Source organism: Epinephelus lanceolatus, chromosome 18, assembly GCF_041903045.1.
Source record: "Epinephelus lanceolatus isolate andai-2023 chromosome 18, ASM4190304v1, whole genome shotgun sequence".
NCBI lineage: Eukaryota > Metazoa > Chordata > Actinopteri > Perciformes > Serranidae > Epinephelus > Epinephelus lanceolatus.
In genome coordinates this window covers 25,042,554-25,057,658 of record NC_135751.1, presented here as the reverse complement: position 1 = coordinate 25,057,658, position 15,105 = coordinate 25,042,554, and the positions used below count along the sequence as shown (strand labels likewise).

Sequence of the window (15,105 nt, the reverse complement as noted above, 5' to 3'; positions counted from 1 at the left end):
CAAGTATGTGCAGGTGCAGGTTTTCAAAAAGGGACCATGCAGGACTCTGGCCTGCAGTGTGTCAAGAAGAGTAGCAAGGCGTCCCTTTGGTCCTTAAACCACAGACACCATTAACCTAAATTTTCTACCTCTTTTCTACCTTTTCTACACATATCTGCACAACCACTATTTCTCCTTTGTGTAGCAGAATATTTTACTTAATGAATCAATGGAAAGAATATTGTATTTGTCAATTAAGATGTACTTATGTTTTTTTTCCCTACTTTTGAAGTCAAGTTGATCCACTTCTCTGGTTCACTAGATACTTTGGGCTGTTGTATAATAACTGTCCCCTCCCTGCACTGACAGAGATCACATGGTTTAATGAATCTAACTGTTGCTGCAACAGAAAGATCAAAACAAGATAATAAAGGCATGGGTAAACTGGTTTAACAGGTTATGGTTTATATGGGGTTAGACATGGTTTTAGGGCACATTGAAGCCAATACACAGCCTCAGAGTGCTGCCAGAGAATATATGTTGATCCACAATCAGACCATCAAGGCTAGTAGATGTTGAGTATTTTGCTCGTAACAGTGGTTCTGAATTTGATTTCTCATTGTAGAAATCAGTGCTTCTTACAAAATTTGCAGGGGCATGTATGTATTGCAAGCACTCGCATTTGTGACTAAAAATAGGTGCGTAACTTCTGCCACAGTTTTGAGCACACATAGGGTCTTCAGAAAACATATAGAGTCAAGACTCAAAGTGTTTATTGTCATATGCGCAGTAAGGACACACGTTTCCCTGCAGAATGACATTCGTTCTTTTCTGTCGTCAATTAATGCTAAACAATATAAATCTGAAGTATAAAATAGATCAAAATATATGCGGTGAGCACAGTTTTAACATCTCCTTGCTTAATGTAATTTTAATTTGCCTGATGCGGCTAGATCTGTGAGCGTTTGGTCGCTAAAAAGACTGTTAAGAGTGGGTCAGCTCAATCCTACAGCTCCTTCTTAGTGAAAGATCTTCTTAAGCTAAGTGCGAATCTGGGAAACACGTTTTTCTTTCACAGGAGGCTTAAGAGCATTCTTAATAAGCTCTAAGCGCTAAGATCTTCTTAACTGGATCTGGGAAACGCGACCAATGGTAATGTCTCAATAGGCATAAACCTTCAACTTTTGGGTCGCAAATAATTAATATGTTTTACAATGGGACAACACTTGATCTAATGTAAGTTCAACTGCTGCACTGCTGGTGAAACAGCCTCTGTGTCTGCACAACCAGAAGGTGGTAACACTGGGCCATGCTATGTTATGTAGTTATGCTGTTAGCATGCAGAGTTTTTGTTTTTGTTTTGTTTTAGTTGAAATGGTGCCTCCCTTCTATCCTGTGTTGGGATTGTGATGGCGGCAGTGGTGGTTCTAGGCCAGTTTCAATGGGAGGGCCAAACTAGGGCCAGTCCTTTTGATACAGGGGCACATACAAGTAGGGTCAAATACCTAAGTCTGAACAATAAGATAAATACTTTTTTTTTTAAATCGGTATAGTGAACAAATACAATGAGGAAAAAACTATTTGTAAAATTGGAAAAACTTAAATGAAATTAAAAAAAAATTAAACACAAATCCTACTTGTCTATCCTCCTCCTCTCTCTACTCTCAATCTTCCTCTTCCTCTCTCCTCCTCTCCATCCTCCTCATGAATATTTCACCACTTCTTGAACTCTGTAGACAAAACAATTGATTGATTTGAATGGTTAATTACAAGCAACAAAAAACTTGTCGTAAGTAGAAAATCTGTCAATGGAACAAGTGAAAATATGCACCAAAAAAGTGAAAATTCAAAAAATTGTCTTTTGGGTCTTATTTTAAGTGTAATGATATGATATGATATTTTTGACTATAAGAAATAAGACATTTTGACAAGAATTCAAACAAACACTCTTGGTAAGATGTTTTGCAGTGCAACATTGTTATTGTAATTTGTCCTGGTTGCAGGCCTAAGTGATTCTTACATGCTCACTTTTTTTAAACAAAGATGTAAACATTAGATACATAGATACAACACAACTCGTTTAGCTCAGTTTATTTCATTCATTGATAAAAGAAAAGAACAATCCAATGTAAACACAAAAGTTCACGTCTTGAATGAAAGAGAGCAGAAAGAATGAAGTGAATGAAGATGTTGAAGCACAAGCCTCTGTCTCCCTCTCTTCTACCCCTCCTTCTGCTTCTGCCAATCTCTCATCTGTGCTTTCTTCCTCTGGTGGATCTTGCCAAACTTGGCTGATATCTGGAGAAAGACAAACCACTTTTAAATAGATATAAAAGAGCAATAAAAAAAAACACCAACAGCAATAGACTGATGAAATTAGATAATCTGATTAATACTAAACCATAAGACTAAACCTGTCACTCTACAGCTAACGTTATATGTCAAAAATGACGGTGCTGAAATCATTTCAATCTTGTTACACACACAACTCGAGCTAAACATTCATTCCACAACATTTCCAGACCAGAAGAAGATCTTGTCTTGTATTTTCAATTGTACTTTAAATAGTTTCACGTTATTCACCTTTATTTTACTAGAAAAATCGCACCCTTTTCCTCCTTGTGCGGCGTATGATCCAGTAGGTGCGCCGCTTTAAGTGCTCCGACCGGCAACCTGGTGAGACGATTGATTTAGTTCCGCGTCGTTGCCCCTCCGACTCCGGACTCAGAAATACCAAGAAAACACGAAGCATGTGAACAAGCCTATAATAATGTCTAACGTACTGTGGTATGATTTACCAAAGGACAATATATTTACAACAACTACTTGGACACCAGATAGATAGCATTTGTGGTGTCTGTTACTGTAAGAGCTTGGGTACTGTAATGTAGATTTATGTCAGGAAACTTAGCTTTAGGTAAGAACTTTTAGAGTTTTCAGGATTAAGACAAGAACAATGTTGGAAAATCTGTTGTTTATCTTACAGTCAAAATTAATATTAATATAAATCAACATAAACCACAGAGAAGTCAAACTACATGTGGCATTCACAAAAGGGAACTTTATTGAGGTGTATTGGACAGTATACCATATACCATAAAGAAAAATGTCAGTGTCAGATCTAATTTACAGCATGTATTGTAATGAAGGTTCAAGGTTTAAGTGAGACAACCAAAAAAATCAAATCATTAAAATCAATCAACATTAAACAAATATAATAAAAAAAAACCTGGAAAAAAACATTCACATATTCAAAAAGAAGAAAAACATGTTTAATTGTGAAAAACAAAAAGTCTCTGGGAGATCATAGTACACTAGTGGGTTAGACCTGCACCATAAAAACCACTATAGCCCTGTTTCCACCAAACACTTTCAATATAGTATCTTTGGAACCAAAGTAACCCTTCAGACATGGTACCTAGACCCTAGAGTGTCCACTGCAAACAGTACTCTTTCATGTTGTTGCCACTCACTGCTCCATCCAGCGCTCACTGTATTTCTGGTGACACAGAGGAAAGTCTGCACCTCATTTCTCAATCACAGAACAGGACTGCACGCAGAGTGACCATCCTCTATTGACCAATCAACAGACTGCAGTGTTCACAGCAGAGGGGGACCAAAAATGGGGACGGTACAGAACGGTTCCATTGGTACCATCCACAATTTTTCATGGTTGAAACGGAAAAAAAAGCGTACCGAACTGAACTGTACCATACTGCTCGGTGGAAACAGGGCTTATGTCTCTGGTTTGAATCCAGCTCCCTCCACCCTTCTCCCAGCATTTTCTATCTGCCTCTGATCTATAATCACTTGAAAGCAAAAATGTCTCTCTGCATGTAATACACAACAACAAGCAAACTCAAAGTACATTAAAAACTCAAAAAGAACAGGGATACGATAACTTGACAAAAATGGTTGAGATCAAATCCAGAGGTGTCATGTCTCTGAGGGATCAGTGTGCCCACAGGGACCTTCAGTGGGTGATCAGGCATCTGCTGATTCTCTCCACTGAGCAAACCTGAAACGTCCACCAGAGAAACAAACAGTGAAGTTGTGACATTGAACAGTAATGAATTACAGCAGGGCTGTCATATCATCTCTCCCATCATCGACTTTGATCATCAGTTTCACTAAAACTTACCTATGCACACATCATGAATGGGTTGCTGGGACAGGTGGATCAGCACTAGTATAATTAAAAGCATTGTTAGCATTATTCAGAACAGTTCATAGTCAAAGAATTATGTGGACGTTTAACAACAGTTTTACCTCATATATAGTGGTGGTTCAATTGAGTTTTCCTTCAGTTCATCATAGTGGTTCTTTACCATCTGGAGCTCATTTGAAACGTCTATGAAAAAAACAACCCACATTGTTAACCAGTGCACTATCAATTATTAAATGGTTGGAAATGTGGTGACTTATTCATTTCAATATTTACAGTATTTTAGTGATTAACATATTTTTATTTTTAAATGTTCCATTTCAGCCTGTTCTCACTCCCAACTCGTCAAAGTCCACCGCCGCCAAAGTCATTGACCATTTGTCAGTGACTTTGGCGACAGATACAGACATAAAGAGGCACCTTTCGCTAAGGTGTGATACGCACTGAGCAATGGCTATTTCTGCGTGTTGTCCATTTACCTGGGATTGAGTCACCATCTGTATTGAGTGACAGCTCGATTGATTCCTGCATTGTTTGCATCAGCTCCCTCAGGATCAGCACCTAAATTAACAAATTTTTCATCACTCTTCACTCAAACAGCCAAATATTGTGTTCAAGATGAACTAAATCTAACATGAATGAACTGTTTAGATGTGTGTTCAGAGAGCAGCTCAGACTGGGCATATTGGCTAATGGGGGGTTTAAGCTCAAAGGGCTAAAGCCTTATTGTGTCTGTATCAGTTTATTATTATCATTATTTTTATTATTATTTTTCTTCAGAATGTTGTTTTGCAAATTCCTGTGAGATGGTGCATCGTAGACCAATCAAATTTTCTTAAATGATTGGAGGTTGTGTGCAGTTGCTGCCCAAGAAATATCCAGCAGCCTGATGGGGGCACTATAATTGAAGGTTATCTTTAATAGTTACATCTCCTACATAGTAAGTGGGATTGGCTTGAAATGCGATTCACAAGTCCAGCTCAGTGTGTCCTACAAAAAATCCTCAAAACCTATCAGGGTCAGCTCGTAAGGTTTTTAAGCATTTTGAATTCTTTGAAAAAACACATTTTTTGACATCTCCTTGTAAAACATTGGTCCAATTTGCATCATATTTTTTATGGATCTTCGCTGGACCAAGCATGTCACAATTTCTGAAAAGCTTGTTGATATCTCATGGTGTTTTGAGATACTGACACAATGAATGGCTCAGCACAAAAATAGACCTAACTCCATAACCGTCAACACAAAACTTGCAGGAAATGCCTAAAGTGGTGCCAGCAACATAACCTGAAAGTTTCATTTAAATCAAACACTAGGGGGCACACAAATGCAAGAAAAAATGGGCAAGGCATAACATGAATCAGGCTATAAATCAAAATTGTTTTTCGTCCAATCATTACAAAACGTGCAGGATATGTTAAATAATAATGTTGAAGCAAGTGTGTAAAATTATTTACACCACAACACAAGTTTGATTTTTTTTTAGAAAAACAAATTTCTGATATCTCCTCTTAAACCATGAGTCTGATTTGTACCAACTTTTCTGTGGATCATCATCAGACCAAGTTCATCAAGAGTTATCAAAATCTTCTGATATCTGATTGTTTAGAAGATACTGACCAATGAACTTCAAAAGGGGCGTAGCTCAGTACACGAATAGACCAAACCTCAACAACACTTGGGCTGATCATCATGAAACTTGTAAAATATGTCAACGTAAGTACCTGAAATATACCCTGAAAGTTCTATTCAAAATGACCACCAGGAGGCACCACAAATGCAAATACAATTATAGCTGCAAGCTATGATTCCAGGGTTCAAGCCAGCATTGACATTTAACACTTGGGTAGAATCAAGAACTTTGACAGTTCAGGATGCCTGCATTAAAGATTACCAACAGTTTTATGACAATCAGACAGATGCTCATTAATATGTCCAAATCTTTACAAGACCACGCTCTTCTTTTGCAGCACTGTCACTTCCTACTGGTCAAGTACAGGAACATTTTGGGGACATGCTTTAATGGCTTGATTAAAAAAGTCCACCGAGTTTGATGATGTTTGAAAAAACCCTCATAGATTTATGGCTGAATGTTGTGAAAGGCCATTACACTTGTTTGGGACTTCTGGTGCCCCCTAGTAACCAGTTTTAAAATAATACACGTGGTTGGTAATTATCATTTAACATACCCCGCAAGTTTTGTAATGATTGGACAATCAATTTCTAATTTCTAGTCTGATTTGTGTTACTGCTTGCCCATTTTTTGTATTTGTGGTGACCCCTAATGGTCAAATTGAATAAAACTTTCAGGATATGTGCCTGGTACCTCTTAAAACACTGCTTGCAAAATTTGTGATGATTGGTCCAAACGTTGTGGAGTCATTTGCTGAGCCACGCCCCTTTTTTGTCACAATTCAGTGGATATGGTGAAAAACTTCCAGCTCTGCAGAACACAGTGGTGATTAATTAGGATTTTCTGAAGTATGGAAAGTGAAATGTCTTGAAATTTAGGATTTAACGTATTAAGCCCCACCCCCTAAAGCAGTAATTTGCAAATTTTGTGTATGACCGTAGATGATGCAAACTAAGTTTTGTTAAACTATCTTTGGCTGATCATGAGATATAACCTTTTTGCATGTGTAGCACCCCCTATCTGTTCATTTCAATCAAACTTTCACAATATGATTACTACTAAAGTTGACAGATTACTTCTGTCAACATTTTCTACAAGCAGCAATGAACGGGCCCTCGCACCTTCACGCAACTCGGCGGTGCTGGCAGGATGCAGGTTAATTTCTATCAAAGTCAGACAGTACATAAAGTAGTGAGATGGCATGTCCTTCATTCAGTCCTGAGATGAGTATTTCACATTTTGAACCACTTCCTCTACTCACTAGAGGGAGTAGGAGAAGGCACTAATGATATCTGATGTTCCTATACATGAAATATAGACCACAGCATGTGAATGTCAGGTAAATCAAAAAATAAGTGTTTGAAAAGACGTACTTCCTGTCGCCGCTAGGTGGCGCTGTACTCGTCAGTAAATATTGACTTACTGTCATCAATCCTGTGAAGTTTGGGGAAGATTGGACCATGAATGCTGGAGTTACAAACCACTTCCTGTTTTTGGCTACACATGGAAGTTAAACGCCTTGCCATGGTCACACAGTTTCACGAAATCTCAAGCTTCGAATAAGTTCTCTTCTTCAAGGTCTTGGGGTGGGACAGACCAAGGTTTGAAGTCGATCAGATAAAATCTCTAGGACAAGTTTGTATTTTACAAGCCTGGGAAATGGCAAAAAATGCACAAAAGTGGCACAAGTAAATTCAAAATGGCAGACTTCCTGTTGGGTTTGGAGCATGGCGTTTTAGAGTGTTACAGAGGCCTACCAAGTTCCATACATGCAGGTCAAATCAGCTTCGAGGGCTACTTTATTGAAATTTTCTAGGGGGCGCTGTTGAGCCATCTTGGCACATCAAGCACAAAAATCACATCGGACAGCACAAATTGGGAACTCTGATGTGTGTGCCTCATTTGGTGAGTTTTCAAGCATCCCTTGCCCCTTAAAAACAACTTTGTGTTTTATGCCGAATAAGGCGGCGCCACGGTGACAGCTTTTAATGAAAACTCAAGAGTTTAATTTTTAAGTGTCATCAAGTTCTTAGGACTTTTTATCAGCAAATTTGATGTACATTTGATTAAGCTGCTAGAAGAGGGACATCAAAGAATGAACTAAGTGACTTTCTGTTGCCAGTAGGTGGCGCTATGATGGTGATTCAAATTTCCTCTGTAGATGTGTTCAGGGCTGGACTGTCATCATATGTGTGAAGTTTTGGAAAGATATTCCCACGTGGAGTCAAGTTACAGCAACATTTATCATCACAGTGAAACCAAAATTTGCCGCCATCTTATGACTTTTTTGACCAAGTTTGAGGTGGGTCTGGTCAACTTTGTAGAAGATATTCATCAAAGTCTAAAACATGACTTTTCCTCTTGTCAGTAGGGGGCGCTATATTTATCACCAATTATTGACCTGTAGATGTGTTCAGGGCGGGACTGTCATTAATTCTGTGAAGTTTGGGTAGGACTGGTCAATGTAAACCGGAGTTATAAACTACTTCCTGTTTGCTTCCTGTTTCATGGCAAGGCTATTCAAGAGAAGGCTGAGACACGGGGTCAGACATGGGGGGATTGCACATGCGCAGTGTAACTTGAGCTGCGATGTTGGAGGGTGACAGCAGGGGTGCTAGATAAAAAGCGCAGGATCCGCTCAGGCGATCAAGGAGTGGCTTGGTGCGATCTGCTTGGACTTTTGGATGGCAGCTGCCTGAAGTTGTCGGAATTGCATCTCTGTCATTCTCACCCACAATGCAGGCCACCAGTGACAGTCCAATAATAAGCTGTGAAAATGACATGCATGCACATCCTCCTTATTCTGCGGTCTCACGCCATCTACTGAGCCTTTGAGGAAGTGCAGACCAGATTTTACTGCGCATGTGCAATCCTCCCATGTTTGACCCCGTGTCTCAGCCTTCTCTTGAATAGTCTTGTTTCATGGCAAGTCCCCTAAGTCTGACGCCATCCCACTGTCACACGCATTGCAAAAAAACTCAAGATTTGAACAATCTTTCTTCAAGGTCTGGTGTGGGACAGACCAAGGTTTGAAGTCAATTGGATTAAATCTCATTAAATCTCATTAAAATGTGACAAACCATCAAGTTTCTCAGCTGCTCCAACATAACATTTTTCGCCCTCTGAAACATGATGTCCTTTGAATCTCGTACATGGTTCTCAATAGTGCTCCTCATGTTTTTCAGCGAGCCTTCTCCTCTAATTTCTGCTGCTTCTAAAATAAAACAGTTAAATTATGTCAATTACATTTTTCAGCGCAATCACATTAAATGTAGGTATGTAGTAATATTGTGTCAGGTTGTATATGTCATGGTCTACTATCTTACTTCTGTAGCATTCTTTCATGTTTTCCTCGATTGTCTCCATCAGACTGTTGTAGATCATTTTCTTTTGCTTCCGGATGATTTTGTTGAGTTTTGTCTTCATTTTTTCTTCCTTAGAGAGACCACAAATTATACAGATTCTTTATTCTTTATTCAGGATCCCCGCTAGTTGTTGCCACAGTAACAACAACCCTCCCAGGGGTCCACACAAAATGCAAAAACAAGACAAGTCATTGAATGATCACATCATTATGTAGGTCAGGAGACATTATACAGGATGGTGACTATTAAACAGCATCATTACACGTGTGCCTTGGGATGATCACGATAAAAGGCCACTTTTATGGTCATGTTCACAGACAACAGTTCTCGTGGACATCCCTGCAGTCACCATGCCAACAGCAGGCTCCATCAAAACCTGCGCCATCTGTGGCATTGTGTTGTGTCATAAAACTGCACATTTTAGAGTGGCCCTTTATCTGTGACCATCCCAAGGCACACCTGTGTAGTAATGATGCTGTTTAATCAGCATCTTGATATGCCTATGCCACACCTATCAAGTGGATGCATTATCTTAGAAAAGAAGAAGTGCCCATTAAATCAGACTTGAACAAATTTGAGATATGTATCTACTGAGTGCATAACAAGTCTTAGAAGTCTTTAACTTAAACCTGTGAAACTGGGAGCAAAAACAGAAGTGTTGCATTTAACTTTGTTCATTGTATTTTTCGATGACAAGCAGTAAATTGTTTAAACTAATTGTCAGGTTAGGACCTGTTTTCCACCATGTGAGGGTGCACATATCTTTTGTCGACTTAGGTCCAAAATCTTCTTCGACATTGGGGGGATGTGTCGGCTTTGCAGCAGTTGTTCATTTTTCATTGGGTCAGTTTTAACTGAGAAATACGCTTGCTATAAGACGGTACCATCGTCAACTTTTACCTCTGTCTTGAGAAATATCAGTTGCAGTTCGACATCTTTGTACTCTTGCCTCTCTCATCAGCCTCTCTGTTTCAAGTGAAAACGAGTTGATGATCCCGTTGAATGGTCCACATTTTGCTTCATTTCTGAAACATGTTAACAGTTTGAAATGTTTCATACAGGAAGTGTTGACAAGTTTGTGTTTTGATAATATAATTTGTATTAATGCATTATATTACATAATCTGTATAACTGTATGATGCAGAATTTCAGAGTCTCCATAGATTGTAAAGAATAGCCAACTATGTTTTCATGAGGTCATTTCTTACGGGAAGGTCTTCTTGAATTCCTCATCAATGCTGTCAGTCAGGCATGACGTTAACTCCATATTGAGGTTTATTAGTTTTTTGTTCTTTGGTTTGTGAGTGCCGCCATTCTGAACTACACACTTCAGTATCCCATGAAAAGCACTCCCCTTCATTCTCTGGAAAAATAAATAAATAAAACAGAAACATGTTAAAGATATAAATTCACATGTGATCCAAAATCAGTTATTTTGATGTGATTATGATTCAAATACGTACAGGATGTAAGACCGACTTCAAGAGTCTTTCCCAGGAACTTTTGGATTTTTTAACTCCCTCAGTGAGGCATCTTTCAAAGGTGTCATAAGTCTTCTGCATGGGCTGTCTAATTTTTTTAAGTTCCTGCTTCATCTTTTCTTCCAGCTCTCTGCACACATCTGTGTTTCTGTCAGCCTGAAATCAAATACAACACATTCAGTATTTAAAGCAGTGAAACTATACTGCTACCTGATTTGTTTTTCTTTGGGGACAATATTGATTCTTTATTTATTCATGAAATTCTGTTTCTATTGAGTAATGGCCACCCATTTTATCTCAACCAGTAAATCAGACCTTATCTTCTTAACTGAAACTTGGCTTAGAACTGCCGATTTAAGTGCATTTTCAGAATTATGTCCTCCTCCTCGTTACATGTTTTTAAACGCCCCAAGGCTCAGTGGTAGGTGAGGTGGACCTGCAGTCATCTATACAAAAGATTTAAACTGTACTCTCATCACAGTAGAGAAGCCTCCCAGCTTTGAAGCACTAATCTTGAGAATACATTTTGACATCCCTGTGTGTTGTATTGCCATCTATCGCCCTCCTGAACCCAATAGTAGTTTTTAATCACAATTCTCTGATTTTATCTCGGCAACTGTTATTAGTTATGACTGCATTTTATTGGTTGGTGATTTTAACATTCATGTTGACCACCCTGATAATCATTTTACTTTTGCGTTTTTATCTAAATGTGAATACTTTAATTTAAAACAGCATGTAAAATCTCCTACGCATGAGCAGGGCCACACACTTGATTTGGTTTCTACCCTGGGTTTAGACATGAACTCCGTCTGCTTGAGAGATTTTATTAAATGGTTTTATTTGACATAAACTGCATTTCTGTCACTCCTGGGTCTCAGCAAACTGTGTTCACTCAGATTCTACATAGCAACTCAGCTATAGACTCTGCCGCCATCTTCAGTGCTGATGAATGTATGACCCAGTGGAACAATGTAAATGATATGGTTATTTATTATAACAGTATTTACTTGAGAACTTTAGACCAAATGGCCTTGTTGAAAGTTAGGTCATGTCATCCCTCAAACCCAAGGCCCTGGATAAATGAAAAAATTAGAAAACTAAAAAGAGAATGCAGAAGAGCCAAACGGCAATGGAAAACAACTAAACATCAAATCCATCGACTCCCATTGAGAGTTAATGTCATCATTTAACTCTCTGATAAAGACTGAGAGACTTGTTTATTTCAAGTTTTTCAAAAAGATTTTTGAAGTCATTGCCCCATGGCTTTTAAAATTTGTTCATAAATCTGTTTTGTCTGGCAAGGTCTCAGATTACTTCAAACAGGCCTGTATCCAGCCTCTCCTTAAGAAACTTGATTTAGATCCCACACTGCCCAGTAATCACCGTCCAGTATGCAAATTACCGCTAATATGAAAAATTTATGAAAATGGTTGCTCAGAAACTTCTAGAAAGAGTAGAAGAAAACAATATATTTGATAAATTCCAATCTGGCTTCAGAAAGAACCACAGTATCGAAACTGCTCTACTTAGAGTAACAAATGGCATTTTAATGAGTGCAGACTCAGGAAACCATACCATTCTCATTTTACTGGACTTGACTGCAGCATTTGATACAGTTGATCACATGAATTTACTCAACAGACTCAGAAACTGGGCTGGTTGCTAAGTGCAACTGCTCTTAAGTGGTTTGCATCCCATTTGTCAAATAGAAAGTTCAAAGTCATTGTTGACAACTTCAGTTCATCAACTGCTCTAATGTCATGGGCTCAATCCTTGGGCCTATTCTGTTTAGCTTGTATATTTTACCCCTTGGCCATGTTATTCACAATTTCATCTCTGTGTCATGCCACTGTTACGCTGATGATTCTAAGTGGTACATCTAATTTAGCCCTGGAAATCATCGCAACCTGGACTCTTTGCACTGCTGCCTTGCTGTCATTGAGGACTGGATGGCTTCCAACTTCCTACAGCTTAACACAGATAAGACAGAGGTCCTGGTTATTGGTCATGACCACACCTCCAACAGTGTCACCCCCTACCTTGGATCACTAACAACTTGCACACAACACTCGCTAGAAACTTGGGAGTCATCTTTGATCCATACCTTAACTTCAATCAGCACATTAAGGGTGTTGGTTGAATTACACTGGCTCCCCATGCAGTACAGAATTCAGTTTAAGGTTCTATTAATTACTTTTTAAATCCCTCCATGGTCTGGCTCCGCCTTACATTTCAGAGCCCTTAACCCCCTATTCTGCTTCAGGATCCCTCAGATCAGAAAACCAAATGTTGTTAAAAGTCCCACGGTCCAGACTTATATCAAAGGGTGATCACACTTTAATTATTTTCGCACCAAATTTATCTCTCTCATTAAATCAGCTGACTCAGTTCCTTTGTTTAAAAAGTTGTTAGACCCACCTGCACAGACTCGCATTTATATAAAATTGTAAGATTTTAAAGGTGTTTATGTATGCTTATATTCACATATATACATGTTTGCTTATATGTGTTTTTATGGGGATGTGTGCATCTATGTACATATGCAAAGGCTGCATATGTAGCAGCTGAAGGCTCGGGCACCCATGGTACTTGAGCAGAGGGTGTGGGAGGGGGTGTATTCCTGAAGGAGGTCACAGAGGTAAGTGGGGGCTAGATTGTGGAGAGCTTTGAAGGTGAGGAGAAGGTTTTTGTAGTGGATGCGGTGTTGTACAGGGAGCCAGTGAAGTTGGATGAGAACAGGGGTGATGTGGTCAGATGATTTGGTGCAGGTGGTGATCTGGGCGGCCGAGTTCTGAATGATTTGCAGTCTGCTGATGAGTTTGATGAGGAGGCCAGTGAGGAGGGCGTTGCAGTAGTCGATGTGGGATGTGACAAATGAGTGAACCAGGATTTCGGTGCTGGACTGGGACAGTGATGGGCAGAGTCTGGAGATGTTGCGGAGGGACAAAGAATGTAGTCTGGGTGATGTTTTGAATATGAGGCGCAAATGAGAGGGTGCTGTCCAGAATGGCGCTGAGGCTCTTGACTTGGGAGGAGAAGGGTACAGGGAATATGTCGATGATGATGGGTGGAGCTGGGGTGTGCTCTGACTTGATGAGGGTGGATTTGGAGCCAATGAGCAGGGCCTCGGTTTTACTGCAGTTTATCTTCAGGAAGTTCCTGCTCATCTGGCTCCAGATGTCTTCAAGACAGGTGGTGAGGGAGGTGGGAGGGATGGCAGTGGTGGGTTTGGAGGAGATATAGACCTGTGTGTCGTCAGCGTAGCAGTGAAAATGGACCCCATGGTGAGGAGGTAGATGATGAAGAGACGTGGACCCAAGACTGACCCCTGGGGGACACCCAGTGAAACACCCGAACACCCAGACTTGTGGTTCCTTAATTGTACAAATTGTTGATGGTCAGTGAGGTATGATGTGAACCAGGAGAGTGCAACACCAGTGATCCCAATGCCAGCCAGGCAGTCCAGGAGTAGTGGGTGGGAGATGGTGTCGAATGCTGCGCTGAGGTCCAGGAGGATGAGAATGGTGAGTAGTCCGGAGACGGTTGCACGGAGGTCATTGGTGATTTTGACCAGGGCTGTTTCAGTGCTGTGTTTTGGACGGAAACCGGAAACCAGTGGTGATCATCCAGGGTGGATCATTTGAGGAGGTGCAAGATGAGGCCAGTTGTTGGTGAATGGTGTTGATTTGGGAGCTGAAGAAGTCCAGGAAGGCAGTGCACTGATCAGTGGAAATGTCTGGAGGGAGGGTTTTAGGAGGCTAAAGTAGGTGGCTGACTGTTGAGAAGAGGACTCTGTTGTTACCTGTGCCAGTGTTGATGAGGTTGGAGTAGTATGAAGATTTAGGAGCTGATCGGGTTGGAAAGATCTGTGGTGTTGATGTGTTTGATGTTTCTAAAGGAGATGGTCTGTTGTTCTTTGGCTTTGTGTAATTGGGTGTGAATGTCAAAAAGTACAGCTTTGTGGTTAGAAATGGGGAAATCGGTGACAGCAAGGTTTGTGGGAGTGATGTCAGGGCAGCAGATTAAGTCCAATATGTGACCTTTGTTATGGGTTGGGAGGTTGATAAGTTGTGTGATGCCGAGACAGTCCAGGAGTGATGTGAGGTCATTTGCAAAGATACTGGATGGGTCGTCAATGTGGATGTTGAAATCTCCGAGGAGGATAACAGTGGGGGACATTGCACATACAGATGTTAGTAGTGATAAGAATTAATTGAGGAAAACAGTGGAGGGTTTTGGTGGTCTGTAGATGGTAACAATGATAGTGGGTTTGGGGCCTGTGAGTTTTACAGCTAAACATTCAAAAGAGGAGTGATTGGGGACAGGGACAGCAGTGACTTTGATGCTATCACGGTGAAGGAGAGTGAGGCCGCCCCCTCCTCCCAGTAGCACGGGGTTTACTAATAAAAGAAAAACCCGGTGGGGCAGCCTCATTAAGCTGGGAGAAGTCATTTGGTTGTTGCCATGTCTCAGTGAGGC

At 40.2% G+C, this 15,105-nt stretch overlaps 1 long non-coding RNA gene and 1 pseudogene across 2 annotated transcripts in view; both read right to left on the bottom strand.

The window, feature by feature from the left end:
- Positions 1-2,055: 2,055 nt before the first annotated feature.
- LOC144458594 (uncharacterized) lies at positions 2,056-3,018 on the bottom strand. Its single transcript, XR_013487983.1, has 2 exons — positions 2,563-3,018; positions 2,056-2,277 (listed from the first exon to the last, which is right to left on the bottom strand). It is a non-coding gene; the product is annotated as an uncharacterized LOC144458594 (long non-coding RNA).
- A 5-nt stretch (positions 3,019-3,023) lies between these two features.
- Positions 3,024-15,105, bottom strand: part of LOC117268249 (uncharacterized) — a 57,858-nt pseudogene continuing 45,776 nt past the window's right edge. Inside the window, exons 31-39 of the transcript XR_013487982.1 lie at positions 10,606-10,779; positions 10,351-10,505; positions 10,043-10,167; positions 9,104-9,212; positions 8,858-8,991; positions 4,624-4,705; positions 4,249-4,330; positions 4,121-4,165; positions 3,024-3,997 (exon numbers count right to left, since the gene is read on the bottom strand). The product of XR_013487982.1 is annotated as an uncharacterized LOC117268249 (transcript). The remainder of the gene's footprint in view (positions 3,998-4,120; positions 4,166-4,248; positions 4,331-4,623; positions 4,706-8,857; positions 8,992-9,103; positions 9,213-10,042; positions 10,168-10,350; positions 10,506-10,605; positions 10,780-15,105) is intronic.